This window comes from Schistocerca cancellata, chromosome 9, assembly GCF_023864275.1.
Source record: "Schistocerca cancellata isolate TAMUIC-IGC-003103 chromosome 9, iqSchCanc2.1, whole genome shotgun sequence".
Taxonomy (NCBI): domain Eukaryota; kingdom Metazoa; phylum Arthropoda; class Insecta; order Orthoptera; family Acrididae; genus Schistocerca; species Schistocerca cancellata.
The window spans coordinates 56,337,045-56,350,001 of record NC_064634.1 but is presented as its reverse complement, the minus strand read 5'-3'; the positions used below and the strand labels follow the sequence as shown (position 1 = coordinate 56,350,001).

The following is a 12,957-nucleotide window of genomic DNA, read 5'->3' as shown; positions in this document are numbered from 1 at the left end:
GAGGAGGACATCATCAGGGAGGGGGAGCTGGCGGAAGCCACCGTGGGAGAGGGTAAGGAGGGTGGAGAGATGGAGACCGGGTGGGACGTGGGAATACAGGTGCGGCAATGGGCGGGGGCGGGAGAGGATGGGCGAAACAAGCGGGTGAGGAGGATCGAGTTTGTGGGAGATGTACAGGATCCGTATCCTTTCAAGGAAAAGGAGGAGGTGGGGGAACGGAATGAGATCGTACAGGATCCGCGTGGGGGAGGCGAGATGGAGGCGATAGGCGAGGCGGAGAGCATGGCATTCAAGTATTTGAAGGGATGTATAAAAGGTAGGGGGGCGGAGACCCAGGCCGGATGGGCGTAACAAAGGATAGGGCGGATGAGGGATTTATAGGTGTGGAGGATGGTGGAGGGGTCCAGACCCCACGTACGGCCGGAAAGGAGCTTGAGGAGATGGAGTCGGGAGCGTGCCTTGGCTTGGATTGTCCGGAGATGGGGAGTCCAGGAGAGGCGACGGTCGAGGGTGACGCCAAAGTACTTAAGGGTGGGAGTGAGGGCGATAGGACGGCCTTAGATGGTGAGATAGATATCAAGGAGGCGGAAGGAAGTGTTGGTTTTGCCTACAATGATCGCCTGGGTTTTGGGCCGCGGCTAGCTGGAGTGTCGCTTATATTCTCTTCGGGTAGAGACCGCTCCTGTCGTGGTGTCGTCCTGGTCAGCGTGCTATCGCCTGGCGACGTCTCACAACCTTCTCTGCTGTTACGTTCAGGCCGACTTGCCGGCGCTTGATGTTACGCCGGATCAGCAATTATACGAAAACAAAAAGTAGCTCAACTTAATTGTTTGAGAGGTTCAATAATATGCTTCTTCCAATTCAAGTCTTCATCAATATGTATACCCAAAGATTTGGAGCATTCCACCCTACTTATGTCTCCAGCTCATGTGCTACATCAATTGTTGGTATGATTCTATTTGTTGTGCGGAACTGAATATAGTGTGTTCTTTTTTTTCAAAATTTGGGGAGAGTCCATTTTCAGAGAACCAGTCAATAATTTGTGGCAAGGCTGCAGTAACAACTCATCGATGCAGGATTGTGTTAGTCTGCGCTGCATGCCATCTCTGCCAGACAACCAAACAAAAGGCCACAGGGGACTATTTATAAACGCTGGTCAAGAGCCACCAGACAGGTTTGAGTCGGCTGCTTCCACCATCCCCCCTCTCTGTTCCAGCATCTGCTGGAAGCGATATAGCCTTCATCATTATCAGCTCACCACTTGGCCACTTGTACACCGGGATCAGTGAAGTTCAGCGAGGAGTAATCAAGTGAAGACGGTTCAAATGGCTCTGAGCACTATGCGACTTAACTCCTGAGGTCATCAATCGCCTAGAGCTTAGAACTAATGAAACCTAACTAACCTAAGGACATCACACACATCCATGCCCGAGGCAGGATTCGAACCTGAGACCGTAGCGGTCGCTCGGCTCCAGACATGTAGCGCCTAGAACCGCACGGCCACTCCGGCCGGCAATCAAGTGAAGAGTTTTGCGGAAGAGTGCAGCAGTCCTGTACGTCGGGTCAGATAGCCTTCTCCAGCTGGCCACTTGATATGCTCCTTGTCGTCCGACGTTCGATGATGTCAGGCTGCCCATGGAGTCCAGTGAGACATTTGTCTAGCTGCTGCCGGCTGTGCTAAGCGCAATCACTCCAATCAAGGACGTCGAACTCACTGCATCAGCATGAACGCGCCGTTGATCGATGCGAGGCTGCGCCCACCAAACGAGGATGTGCACATGTATCTGCTCTAACGTTATCTGATAAAAAGGCGTCTTGTACTCTATCCATCTTGCCACCACATTACATTTAGGGATAGCAGTGGAATAGTGCAGGTGGAGACAGAGTTTGTCATCGCCTTCTGACATTCTTGCCACTGGTTTCAGAACAGTCGGAGGACACCGTCACCATTTAGAGTCACTGTTTGTAGCTCAAAAAGTGTATGGATTATTCTGCTAACGGGTGGAACCACAGCAGAAACTGTAGCAACGCCATCACGAGTAACTGACAGCATACATATACTGTAACCATTCGACAGCCCCATGTTTCTCTTGTTACTGGTTTTCTCTGCGCCCCCTTTTTCCTTTCCTGTGTACAAGTGCACCATAGTTAATAACATAAGAATGAAGGTGAGTGTATGCTGGGGAAGTATAGGCGAGTGTCAATAGTAGACGAGTGTAGGCACAATTTTCTAAAAGCAGTCTTGTCATGTAAGGTCCTCTAGGGAACTACGCTAATAGATGTGTGGATTAACTTCCACAAAGCACTTGTGCAAAGCTTTTTCTCTTCCGTTCCGTTTCTGTGCCACACTCCTTCTGCTTCTATCTGTGATCCTTTTACCTAGATATGTAGGTGAAAGTTATCATACAGCATTGACCAGTATCTCAACAGGTACTCACGGTTGCAACAATGTATCATGGTAAGATATTTTGTCATTTCATCATGCAACGTCTGACTCAAAACAGTATAGCGTAGCACTGAGACAATGCACGAATCTGAGATGTGTGATTGGCCATTACGTAATGGGTATACTGCTCCTGGAGATCAGCAGGCAAATAGCCTAACTTTCGTGTATATGAAAAATCCCTGAACACATTGCATATTATCTCCAGCCTCCGAATTTTCGACCAACGTTTGTTTGAAAATTTTCCTGAATTTTCGCCAGCATGAGTAGTTAGCGTTGTCAAAAGCTCACCCTCAATTACTGATTTGCCATCTGTAATGGAGCGTGAATCTTTGAAAATGCCAACTGCTTGCGCTGGTAAAACGTAAGGAAAAATTTCAAACAAATGTGGCCGAAGCTAATGGGTAATATATTTAGCAATATTTTCATATACTTAGGCAAATGGTACTGAAATAAATTTTTCCTGTTACAGTTGAACTACACTCCTGGAAATTGAAATAAGAACACCGTGAATTCATTGTCCCAGGAAGGGAAAAACTTTATTGACACATTCCTGGGGTCAGATACATCACATGATCACACTGACAGAACCACAGGCACATAGACACAGGCAACAGAGCATGCACAATGTTGGCACTAGTACAGTGTATATCCACCTTTCGCAGCAATGCAGGCTGCTATTCTCCCATGGAGACCATCGTAGAGATGCTGGATGTAGTCCTGTGGAACGGCTTGCCATGCCATTTCCACCTGGCGCCTCAGTTGGACCAGCGTTCGTGCTGGACGTGCAGACCGCGTGAGACGACGCTTCATCCAGTCCCAAACATGCTCAATGGGGGACAGATCCGGAGATCTTGCTGGCCAGGGTAGTTGACTTACACCTTCTAGAGCACGTTGGGTGGCACGGGATACATGCGGACGTGCATTGTCCTGTTGGAACAGCAAGTTCCCTTGCCGGTCTAGGAATGGTAGAACGATGGGTTCGATGACGGTTTGGATGTACCGTGCACTATTCAGTGTCCCCTCGACGATCACCAGTGGTGTACGGCCAGTGTAGGAGATCGCTCCCCACACCATGATGCCAGGTGTTGGCCCTGTGTGCCTCGGTCGTATGCAGTCCTGATTGTGGCGCTCACCTGCACGGCGCCAAACACGCATACGACCATCATTGGCACCAAGGCAGAAGCGACTCTCATCGCTGAAGACGACACGTCTCCATTCGTCCCTCCATTCACGCCTGTCGCGACACCACTGGAGGCGGGCTGCACGATGTTGGGGCGTGAGCGGAAGACGGCCTAACGGTGTGCGGGACCGTAGCCCAGCTTGATGGAGACGGTTGCGAATGGTCCTCGCCGATACCCCAGGAGCAACAGTGTCCCTAATTTGCTGGGAAGTGGCGGTGCGGTCCCCTACGGCACTGCGTAGGATCCTACGGTCTTGGCGTGCATCCGTGCGTCGCTGCGGTCCGGTCCCAGGTCGACGGGCACGTGCACCTTCCGCCGACCACTGGCGACAATATCGATGTACTGTGGAGACCTCACGCCCCACGTGTTGAGCAATTCGGCGGTACGTCCACCCGGCCTCCCGCATGCCCACTATACGCCCTCGCTCAAAGTCCGTCAACTGCACATACGGTTCACGTCCACGCTGTCGCGGCATGCTACCAGTGTTAAAGACTGCGATGGAGCTCCGTATGCCACGGCAAACTGGCTGACACTGACGGCGGCGGTGCACAAATGCTGCGCAGCTAGCGTCATTCGACGGCCAACACCGCGGTTCCTGGTGTGTCCGCTGTGCCGTGCGTGTGATCATTGCTTGTGCAGCCCTCTCGCAGTGTCCGGAGCTAGTATGGTGGGTCTGACACACCGGTGTCAATGTGTTCTTTTTTCCATTTCCAGGAGTGTATTTTTGAAAACGCAATCAGTAAGGATGATGTTCTACAGCTCAGCACAGGCTGGAACGCAGCCATCACAAGGCTGAAGCAGGTGCGACGGACGCGGGACAAAACATTACCATGTTCGGCGACGAACCGAGCCCTAGTGACGTCACAGCCAGCAGCGTGGCTATGTAATGGCGAGACAACAGTGCCACGGCAGTAATTTACCACTTGACGATAGCCGAGGAGAGCCCGGTCGGAAGCTTGTGGGATTTTGAACACCTGATGTGGATGAAAGCCGGCGAAGATTTTTTAATCCATATCGCTGCGGGAACGTGCATTCCTACATGAAACGTCTATGTCATTTCTGTTCTGTTGCAAAACTGTAGAACACTTAATAACATGCGATGGGTTTTATTGGTTTCTGACTGTACCAGATGTTTGCTTCTTTTTTTTTTTTTTGGATAGATTATCCAGTTATACATATGCAGTATCTGTCTGTGCAATCCATTGTGGATGATTAAAGGTAGCAAGGTGGAGTAGCTCCACTTGCTGTAATGCCATTCCTAACATCAATTTTCGCTGATGACATTCCTATCCTGAGTAAAAGTGAAGAAGAATTACAGGCTCTCCTGAATGGAATGATCAGTCTAATGAGTACAGAATGTGGATGAGATTAAATCGAAAAAAGGCAAAAGCAAGGAGATTTTTTTTTTCAAGAGGTGGAGCCCCTCCACGCCCACACCGGCATGATGGCCAACACAAAAGGTCTACTGCCATCTCTGCATAAGGGTTAGTATTCACTAAAGTGAGGTGTCGCAGGATGTGGGTACTGCGATGTTTGCGTACGTCTGGTTAGGATTAACCATTAATACGCGCTCATCTGGAGATAGATTGGTCGAAATCTGACGATGGGTAGCGGTTTGAAGGGCAGAGGAAAAAAAGTGCCAAGGCAAGAGCCAAGGGAAAACAACCTCTGCGAAAGTTAGGTCGGACGGCAAGAGCAGTAGCGGTTGTTCTGCTGCCTGCGATAGGTTGTGCAAGGATAGGCTTTGTTAGTAGTGGGTATCATGCATGTCGATACCTTGACGTTGTGCGTTTGTGCTGCTCGGCGGCTGGCGCTGGGTGCTGGTACAGAGTCCTGAAAGCAAGGAGAAGCAGCAGAAACGAGAACAGCGAGAAACTTAACATCAGGACTGATGGTCACGAAACTACCTAGGCAGCAAAATAACCAATGACGGACGGAGCAAGGAGGACATCGAAAGCAGAGTAGTATTGGTAAAAAGGGCATTCTTGGCCAAGGTAAGTCTACTAGTATCAAACATAGGCCTTAATTCGAGGAAGAAATATCTGAGAATGTACGTTTGGAGCACAGCATAGTACGGTAGTGAAACATGGGCTGTGGGAAAACCGGAACAGAAGAGAATAGAAGAATTTGAGCTGTGGTGCTACAGACGAATGCTGAAAATTAAGTGGGCTGATAAGGTGAGGAAAGGAATATGTGGGTAACACTGACAAGGAGAAGGGGGAAGATGAGAGGACATCTGTTAAGACATGGGAAAATGACTTCCATAGTACTAGAGGGAGCTGTAGAGGGCAAAAACTGTACAGGAAGACAGAGATGATAATTCATTCAACAAATAATGTGCTACTTTGAGATGAAGAGGTTGGTTGGTTCAAATGGCTCTGAGCACTATGGGACTTAACATCTGAGGTCATCAGTCCCCTAGAACTTAGAACTACTTAAACCTAACTAACCTAAGGACATCACACACATCTATGCCCGTGGCAGGATTCGAACCTGCGACCGTAGACGTCGCGCGGTTCCGGACTGAAGCGCCTAGAACCTCTCGGCCACCGCGGCCGGCTTGAAGAGGTTGGCACAGGAGATGAATCCGTAACGGTCAGCATCAAACCAGTCAGAAGACTGGTGTGTTGTCGTTGTGGTCTTCAGTCCAGAGATTGGTTTGATGCAGCTCTCCATGCTACTCTATCCTGTGCAAGCTTCTTCATCTCCGAGTAACTACTGCAACCTATATCCTTCTGAATCTGCTTAGTGTGTTCATCTCTTGGTCTCCCTCTACAATTTTTACCCTGCACACTTCCCTCCAGTACTAAATCGCTGATCCCCTGATGCCTCAGAATGTGTCCTACCAATCGATCCCTTATTTTAGTCAGGTTGTGCCACAAAGTCCTCTTCTCCCCAATTCTATTCAGTACCTCCTCATTAGTTATGTGATCTACCCATCTATCTTCAGCATTCTTCTGTAGCACATTTCGGAAGCCTCTATTCTCTTCTTGTCTAAACTATTTATCGTCCATGTTACGCTTCCATACATGGCTAGACTCCATACAAATACTTTCAGAAACCACTTCATGACACTTAAATCTATACATGATATTAACAAATTTCTCATCTTGAGAAAGCCGTGCGTGCCATAGCCAGTCTACATTTTATATCCTCTCTACTTCGACCATCAACAGTTTTTGTGGTTCCCAAATAACAAAACTCTTCTACTACTTTAAGTGTCTCATTTCCTTATCTAATTACCTCAGCATCACCTGATTTAACTGACTAAATTCTATTATCCTCGTTTGGCTTTTGTTGATGTTCATCTTATATCCTTTCAAGACACTGTCCATTCCGTTCAGCTGCTGTTCCAGGTCCTTTGCTGTCTGTGACAGGATTACAATGTCATCGGCAAACCTCAAGGATTTTATTTCTGCTCCATGGATTTTAATTCCTATTCCGAATTTTTCTTTTTTGTTTCCCTTACTTGTTGCTCAATATACAGATTGAACAAAAATCGGGAATAGGCTACAATCCTGTCTTTCTCCCTTCTCAACCACTGCTTCCCTTTCGTGCCCCTCGACTCTTATAACTGCTGTCTGGTTTCTGTACAAATTGTAAATAGCCTTTCGCCCCCTGTATTTTACTCCTGCCACAATCAGAATTTTAAAGAGAGTAATCCAGCTAACATTGTCAAAAACTTTTTCTAAGTCTACGAATGCTAGAAACGTAGGTCTGCCTTTCCTTAATCTATTTTAGGGTCAGTATAGCCTCGCGTGTTCCAACATTTCTACGGAATCCAAATTGGTCTTCCCCGACGTCGGCTTCTACCAGTTTTTCCAATCGTCGGTAAGGAATTCGTGTTAGTATTTTGCAACTGTGACTTATTAAAGTGATATTTCGGTAATTTTCACACCTGTCAACACCTGCTTTCTTTGGGATTGGAATTATTATATTCTTCTTTAAATCTGAGGGTATTTCTCCTGTCTCATACATCTTGCTAACCAGATGGAAGAGTTTTGTCATGGCTTTTCTCTCCCAAGGCTGTCAGTAGTTCTAATGGAATGTTGTCTATTCCTGGGGCCCTGTTTCGACTTAGGTCTTTGAGTGCTATGTCAAATTATTCACGCAATATCTTATCTTCCATTTCATTTCCATCTACATCCTCTTCCAGTTCCATAATATTGCCCTCATACACATCGCTCTAGTACAGCCCCTATATATACTCCTTCCACCTTTCTGCTTTACCTTCTTTGCTCACGGCTGGTTTTCCATCTGAGCTGTTGATATTCATACGGGTGGTTCTCTTTTCTCCAAAGGTCTCTTTAATTTTCCCGTAGGCACTACCTATCGTACCCCTAGTGATATATGCCTCTACGTCCTTATATTTGTTCTGCAGCATTCCTTGCTTAGCCTTTTGCGCTTCCTGTCGATCTCGTTTTTGAGATGTCTGTATTCCTTTTTGCCTGCTTCATTAACTGCACTTTTATATTTTCGCAAAGAACGGTAACTGGGTCAAATGTGCTCAAGGGACTTAAAAAACTCACCAGATAAGTACGTTTGCCTTTTGAGATTATTCACTGACAATCCTATTGTCTAAAACTAAGTTCGTCGTCGCGAGATCATAGGTAAATCCTGAAAGCCTCGGACAACATCTTATCGGCTGTATGAGCGTCAGTAAACGTTGGAAGTAACTGATAACCCTGTTTGGCTTTACATTTTTTCCTTGATCTTGTGACCCACCTATGTGTATACATCGTTCCCACTGTAAATATCCGGCTATGGCAACATTCCATTGTTACATTCCATTCTACTGTTACGACTACGGTAACAGTAGTTTCTATTGCTCTTCGGTGTCCAGCTGGGTCCAATCTCTTACGGAACACGATATTTCGACAGTGTACCAGCCCATATTCTCCTGTAACCTTTTCTTCTACTCCTTCCCCTACAACTGCATTCCAGTCGCCCATGACTATTGGATTTTCGTCCCCCTTTACATACTGCATTACCCTTTCGATATCCTCATACACTTTCTCTATCTGTTCATCTTCAGCTTGCGACGTCGGCATGTATACTTGAACTATCGTAGTCGGTGTTGGTCTGCTGTCGATTCTGATTAGAACAACCCGGTCACTGAACTGTTCACAGTAACACACCCTCTGTCCTGCCTTCCTATTCATAACGAATCCTACACCTGTTATACCATTTTCTGCTGCTGTTGATATTACCCGATACTCATCTGACCAGAAATCCTTGTCTTCCTTCCACTTCACTTCACTGACCCCTACTATATCTAGATTGGGCCTTTGCATTTCTCTTTTCAGATTTTCTAGTTTCCCTACCACGTTCAAGCTTCTGACATGCCACGCCCCGACTCGTAGAACGTTATCCTTTCGTAGATTATTCAATCTTTTTCTTATGGTAACCTCCCCATTGGCAGTCCCCTCCCGGAGATCCGAATGGGGGACTGTTCCGGAATATTTTGCCAATGGAGAGATCATCATGACACTTCTTCAATTACAGGCCACATGTGCTGTGGATACACGTTACGTGTTTTTAATGCAGTGGTTTCCATTGCCTTCTGCATCCTCATGTCGTTGAACATTGCTGATTCTTCCGCCTTTAGGGGCAATTTCCCACCCCTAGGACAAGAGAGTGCCCTGAACCTCTATTCGCTCCTCCGCCCTCTTTGACAAGGCCGTTGGCAGAATTACACTACCGGCCAATAAAATTGCTACACCACGAATATGACGTGCTCCAGACACGAAATTTAACCGACAGGAAGAACATGTTGTGATATGCAAATGATTAGTTTTTCAGAGCATTCACACAAGGTTGTCGCCGGTGGCGACACCTACAACGTGCTGACATGAGGAAAGTTTCCAACCGATTTCTCATACACAAACAGCAGTTGACCGGCGTTGCCTGGAGAAACGTTGTTGTGATGCCTCGTGTAAGGAGGAGAAATGCGTACCATCACGTTTCCGACTTTGATAAAGATCGGATTGTAGCCTATCGCGATTGCGGTTTATCGTATCGCGACAATACTGCTCGTGTTGGTCGAGACCAAATGACTGTTAGCAGAATATGGAATCGGTGGGTTCAGGAGGGTAATACGGAACGTCGTGCTGGATCCAAACGGCCTCGTCTCACTAGCAGTCGAGTGACAGGCATCTTATCAGCATGGCTGTAACGAATCGTGCAGCCACGTCTCGATCCCTTGAGTCAACAGATGGGGACGTTTGCAAGACAACAACCATCTGCACGAACAGTTCGACGACGTTTGCAGCAGCATGGACTATCAGCTCGGAGACCGTGGCTGCGGTTACCCTTGACGCTGCATCACAGACAGGAGCGCCTGCGATGGTGTACTCAACAACGAACCTGGGTGCACGAATGGCAAAACGTCATTTTTTCGGATTAATCCAGGTTCTGTTTACAGAATTATGATGGTCGCATCCGTGTTTGGCGACATCGCGGTGAACGCACATTGGAAGCGTATATTCGTCATAGCCATACTGGCGTATCACCCGGCGTGATGGTATGGGGTGCCATTGGTTACACGTCTCGGTCACCTCTTGTTCACATTGACGGCACTTTGAACAGTGGACGTTACATTTAAGATGTGTTACGACCCGTGGCTCTACCCTTTATTCGATCCCTGCAAAACCCTACACTTCAGCAAAATAATGCACGACCGCACGTTGCAGGTCCTGTACGGGCCTTTATGGATGGAAATGTTCGACTGCTGCCCTGGCCAGCACATTCTCCAGATCTCTCACCAATTGAAAACGTCTGGTCAATGGTGGCCGAGCAACTGGCTCATCACAATACGCCAGTCACTACTCTTGATGAACTGTGGTATCGTGTTGAAGCTGTCGGGCGTGAGTCGTGCTTCGGTAGCTCAGTTGGTAGAGCACTTGCCCGTGAAAGGCAAAGGTCCCGAGTTCGAGTCTCGGTCGGGCACACAGTTTTAAGCTGCCAGGAAGTTCATATCTGCGCACACTCCGCTGCAGAGTGAAAATCTCATTCTATGTAATCACATGTCAGTTCTAGTAAAATATATTTGTCCAATGAATACCCGTTTATCATCTACATTTCTTCTTGGTGTAGAAATTTTAATAGACAGTAGTGTACATTGGCCCACAGGGCCAGTACAGTATCCGATGAAGAAAGCTTACCAAGGGAGCTCAGACGCTTTGAGGACTGTTCAAGAAGAACGGATATGTCCGCTCACAAATCTGACTTGCTTTTAGGCAGAAGGTACGAGCCTAGAAAGTAGACCATGACGAAGAGTATAAGACAGTGGGGTGTCAGCCGCATTCCGACGAAACAAAATCGTCCAAATCTTGGCTCGACGTAACATTAAATGTGTTTGTCGTCCAGCTCCTGAAACGCAGGCACTATTACGTGCGGCGAATGATGACTCTGACCTCCGTAAACCGGGTGCTTACCGCATTCCATATAAATACGCTAAGCCATACACCGGACAGACTTTGCAGACAGTCGGAGAAAGGTGGCAGTACTATAGGACGTACATTGAACTCAAATAACCAACGAAATCTGCGGTTTCAGCATACGATATAGCTGCAGGGAACTAAACGAAAAATGAAGAATAGGTAGTATTGAGACAGACCTAGTCTTTTTGTGATTGTATTCTGAATCTAGGTAAAATCAAGTTAATCGTTGGATGTTTTTAGAGGCCATTGTCATTCAAAGGAAGTCTACGGTCAGTAACGCGGAAATACTCACGCCATGTAATGCTAGCTGGATACGACTTTATTCTACTGAGTGTAGACTGGGACGTTTATGGATTAATTGCAAGGGGCACAGACAGACAATCTTGCAAAGAACATTTGAATGCGTTTTCCGAAAATGTCTTGAGCAGCTAATTAGACTGCTCACAAGCAGTGGAAATACACTCCTGGAAATTGAAATAAGAACACCGTGAATTCATTGTCCCAGGAAGGGGAAACTTTATTGACACATTCCTGGGGTCAGATACATCACATGATCACACTGACAGAACCACAGGCACATAGACACAGGCAACAGAGCATGCACAATGTCGGCACTAGTACAGTGTATATCCACCTTTCGCAGCAATGCAGGCTGCTATTCTCCCATGGAGACGATCGTAGAGATGCTGGATGTAGTCCTGTGGAACGGCTTGCCATGCCATTTCCACCTGGCGCCTCAGTTGGACCAGCGTTCGTGCTGGACGTGCAGACCGCGTGAGACGACGCTTCATCCAGTCCCAAACATGCTCAATGGGGGACAGATCCGGAGATCTTGCTGGCCAGGATACATGCGGACGTGCATTGTCCTGTTGGAACAGCAGGTTCCCTTGCCGGTCTAGGAATGGTAGAACGATGGGTTCGATGACGGTTTGGATGTACCGTGCACTATTCAGTGTCCCCTCGACGATCACCAGTGGTGTACGGCCAGTGTAGGAGATCGCTCCCCACACCATGATGCCGGGTGTTGGCCCTGTGTGCCTCGGTCGTATGCAGTCCTGATTGTGGCGCTCACCTGCACGGCGCCAAACACGCATACGACCATCATTGGCACCAACGCAGAAGCGACTCTCATCGCTGAAGACGACGCGTCTCCATTCGTCCCTCCATTCACGCCTGTCGCGACACCACTGGAGGCGGGCTGCACGATGTTGGGGCGTGAGCGGAAGACGGCCTAACGGTGTGCGGGACCGTAGCCCAGCTTCATGGAGACGGTTGCGAATGGTCCTCGCCGATACCCCAGGAGCAACAGTGTCCCTAATTTGCTGGGAAGTGGCGGTGCGGTCCCCTACGGCACTGCGTAGGATCCTACGGTCTTGGCGTGCATCCGTGCGTCGCTGCGGTCCGGTCCCAGGTCGACGGGCACGTGCACCTTCCGCCGACCACTGGCGACAACATCGATGTACTGTGGAGACCTCACGCCCCACGTGTTGAGCAATTCGGCGGTACGTCCACCCGGCCTCCCGCATGCCCACTATACGCCCTCGCTCAAAGTCCGTCAACTGCACATACGGTTCACGTCCACGCTGTCGCGGCATGCTACCAGTGTTAAAGACTGCGATGGAGCTCCGTATGCCACGGCAAACTGGCTGACACTGACGGCGGCGGTGCACAAATGCTGCGCAGCTAGCGCCATTCGACGGCCAACACCGCGGTTCCTGGTGTGTCCGCTGTGCCGTGCGTGTGATCATTGCTTGTACAGCCCTCTCGCAGTGTCCGGAGCAAGTATGGTGGGTCTGACACACCGGTGTCAATGTGTTCTTTTTTCCATTTCCAGGAGTGTATGTTTATACTTTGTAGCTCCAAACGGGCCTGATCTTGCCCACGGTGT

The 12,957-nt window shown here is 48.3% G+C and overlaps 1 non-coding gene across 1 annotated transcript; it reads left to right on the top strand.

Annotated features, from left to right (window-relative positions):
* The first annotated feature begins 10,501 nt into the window (after positions 1–10,501).
* Trnas-uga (transfer RNA serine (anticodon UGA)) lies at positions 10,502–10,576 on the top strand. Its single transcript has one exon. It is a non-coding gene; the product is annotated as a tRNA-Ser (tRNA).
* Positions 10,577–12,957: the final 2,381 nt, after the last annotated feature.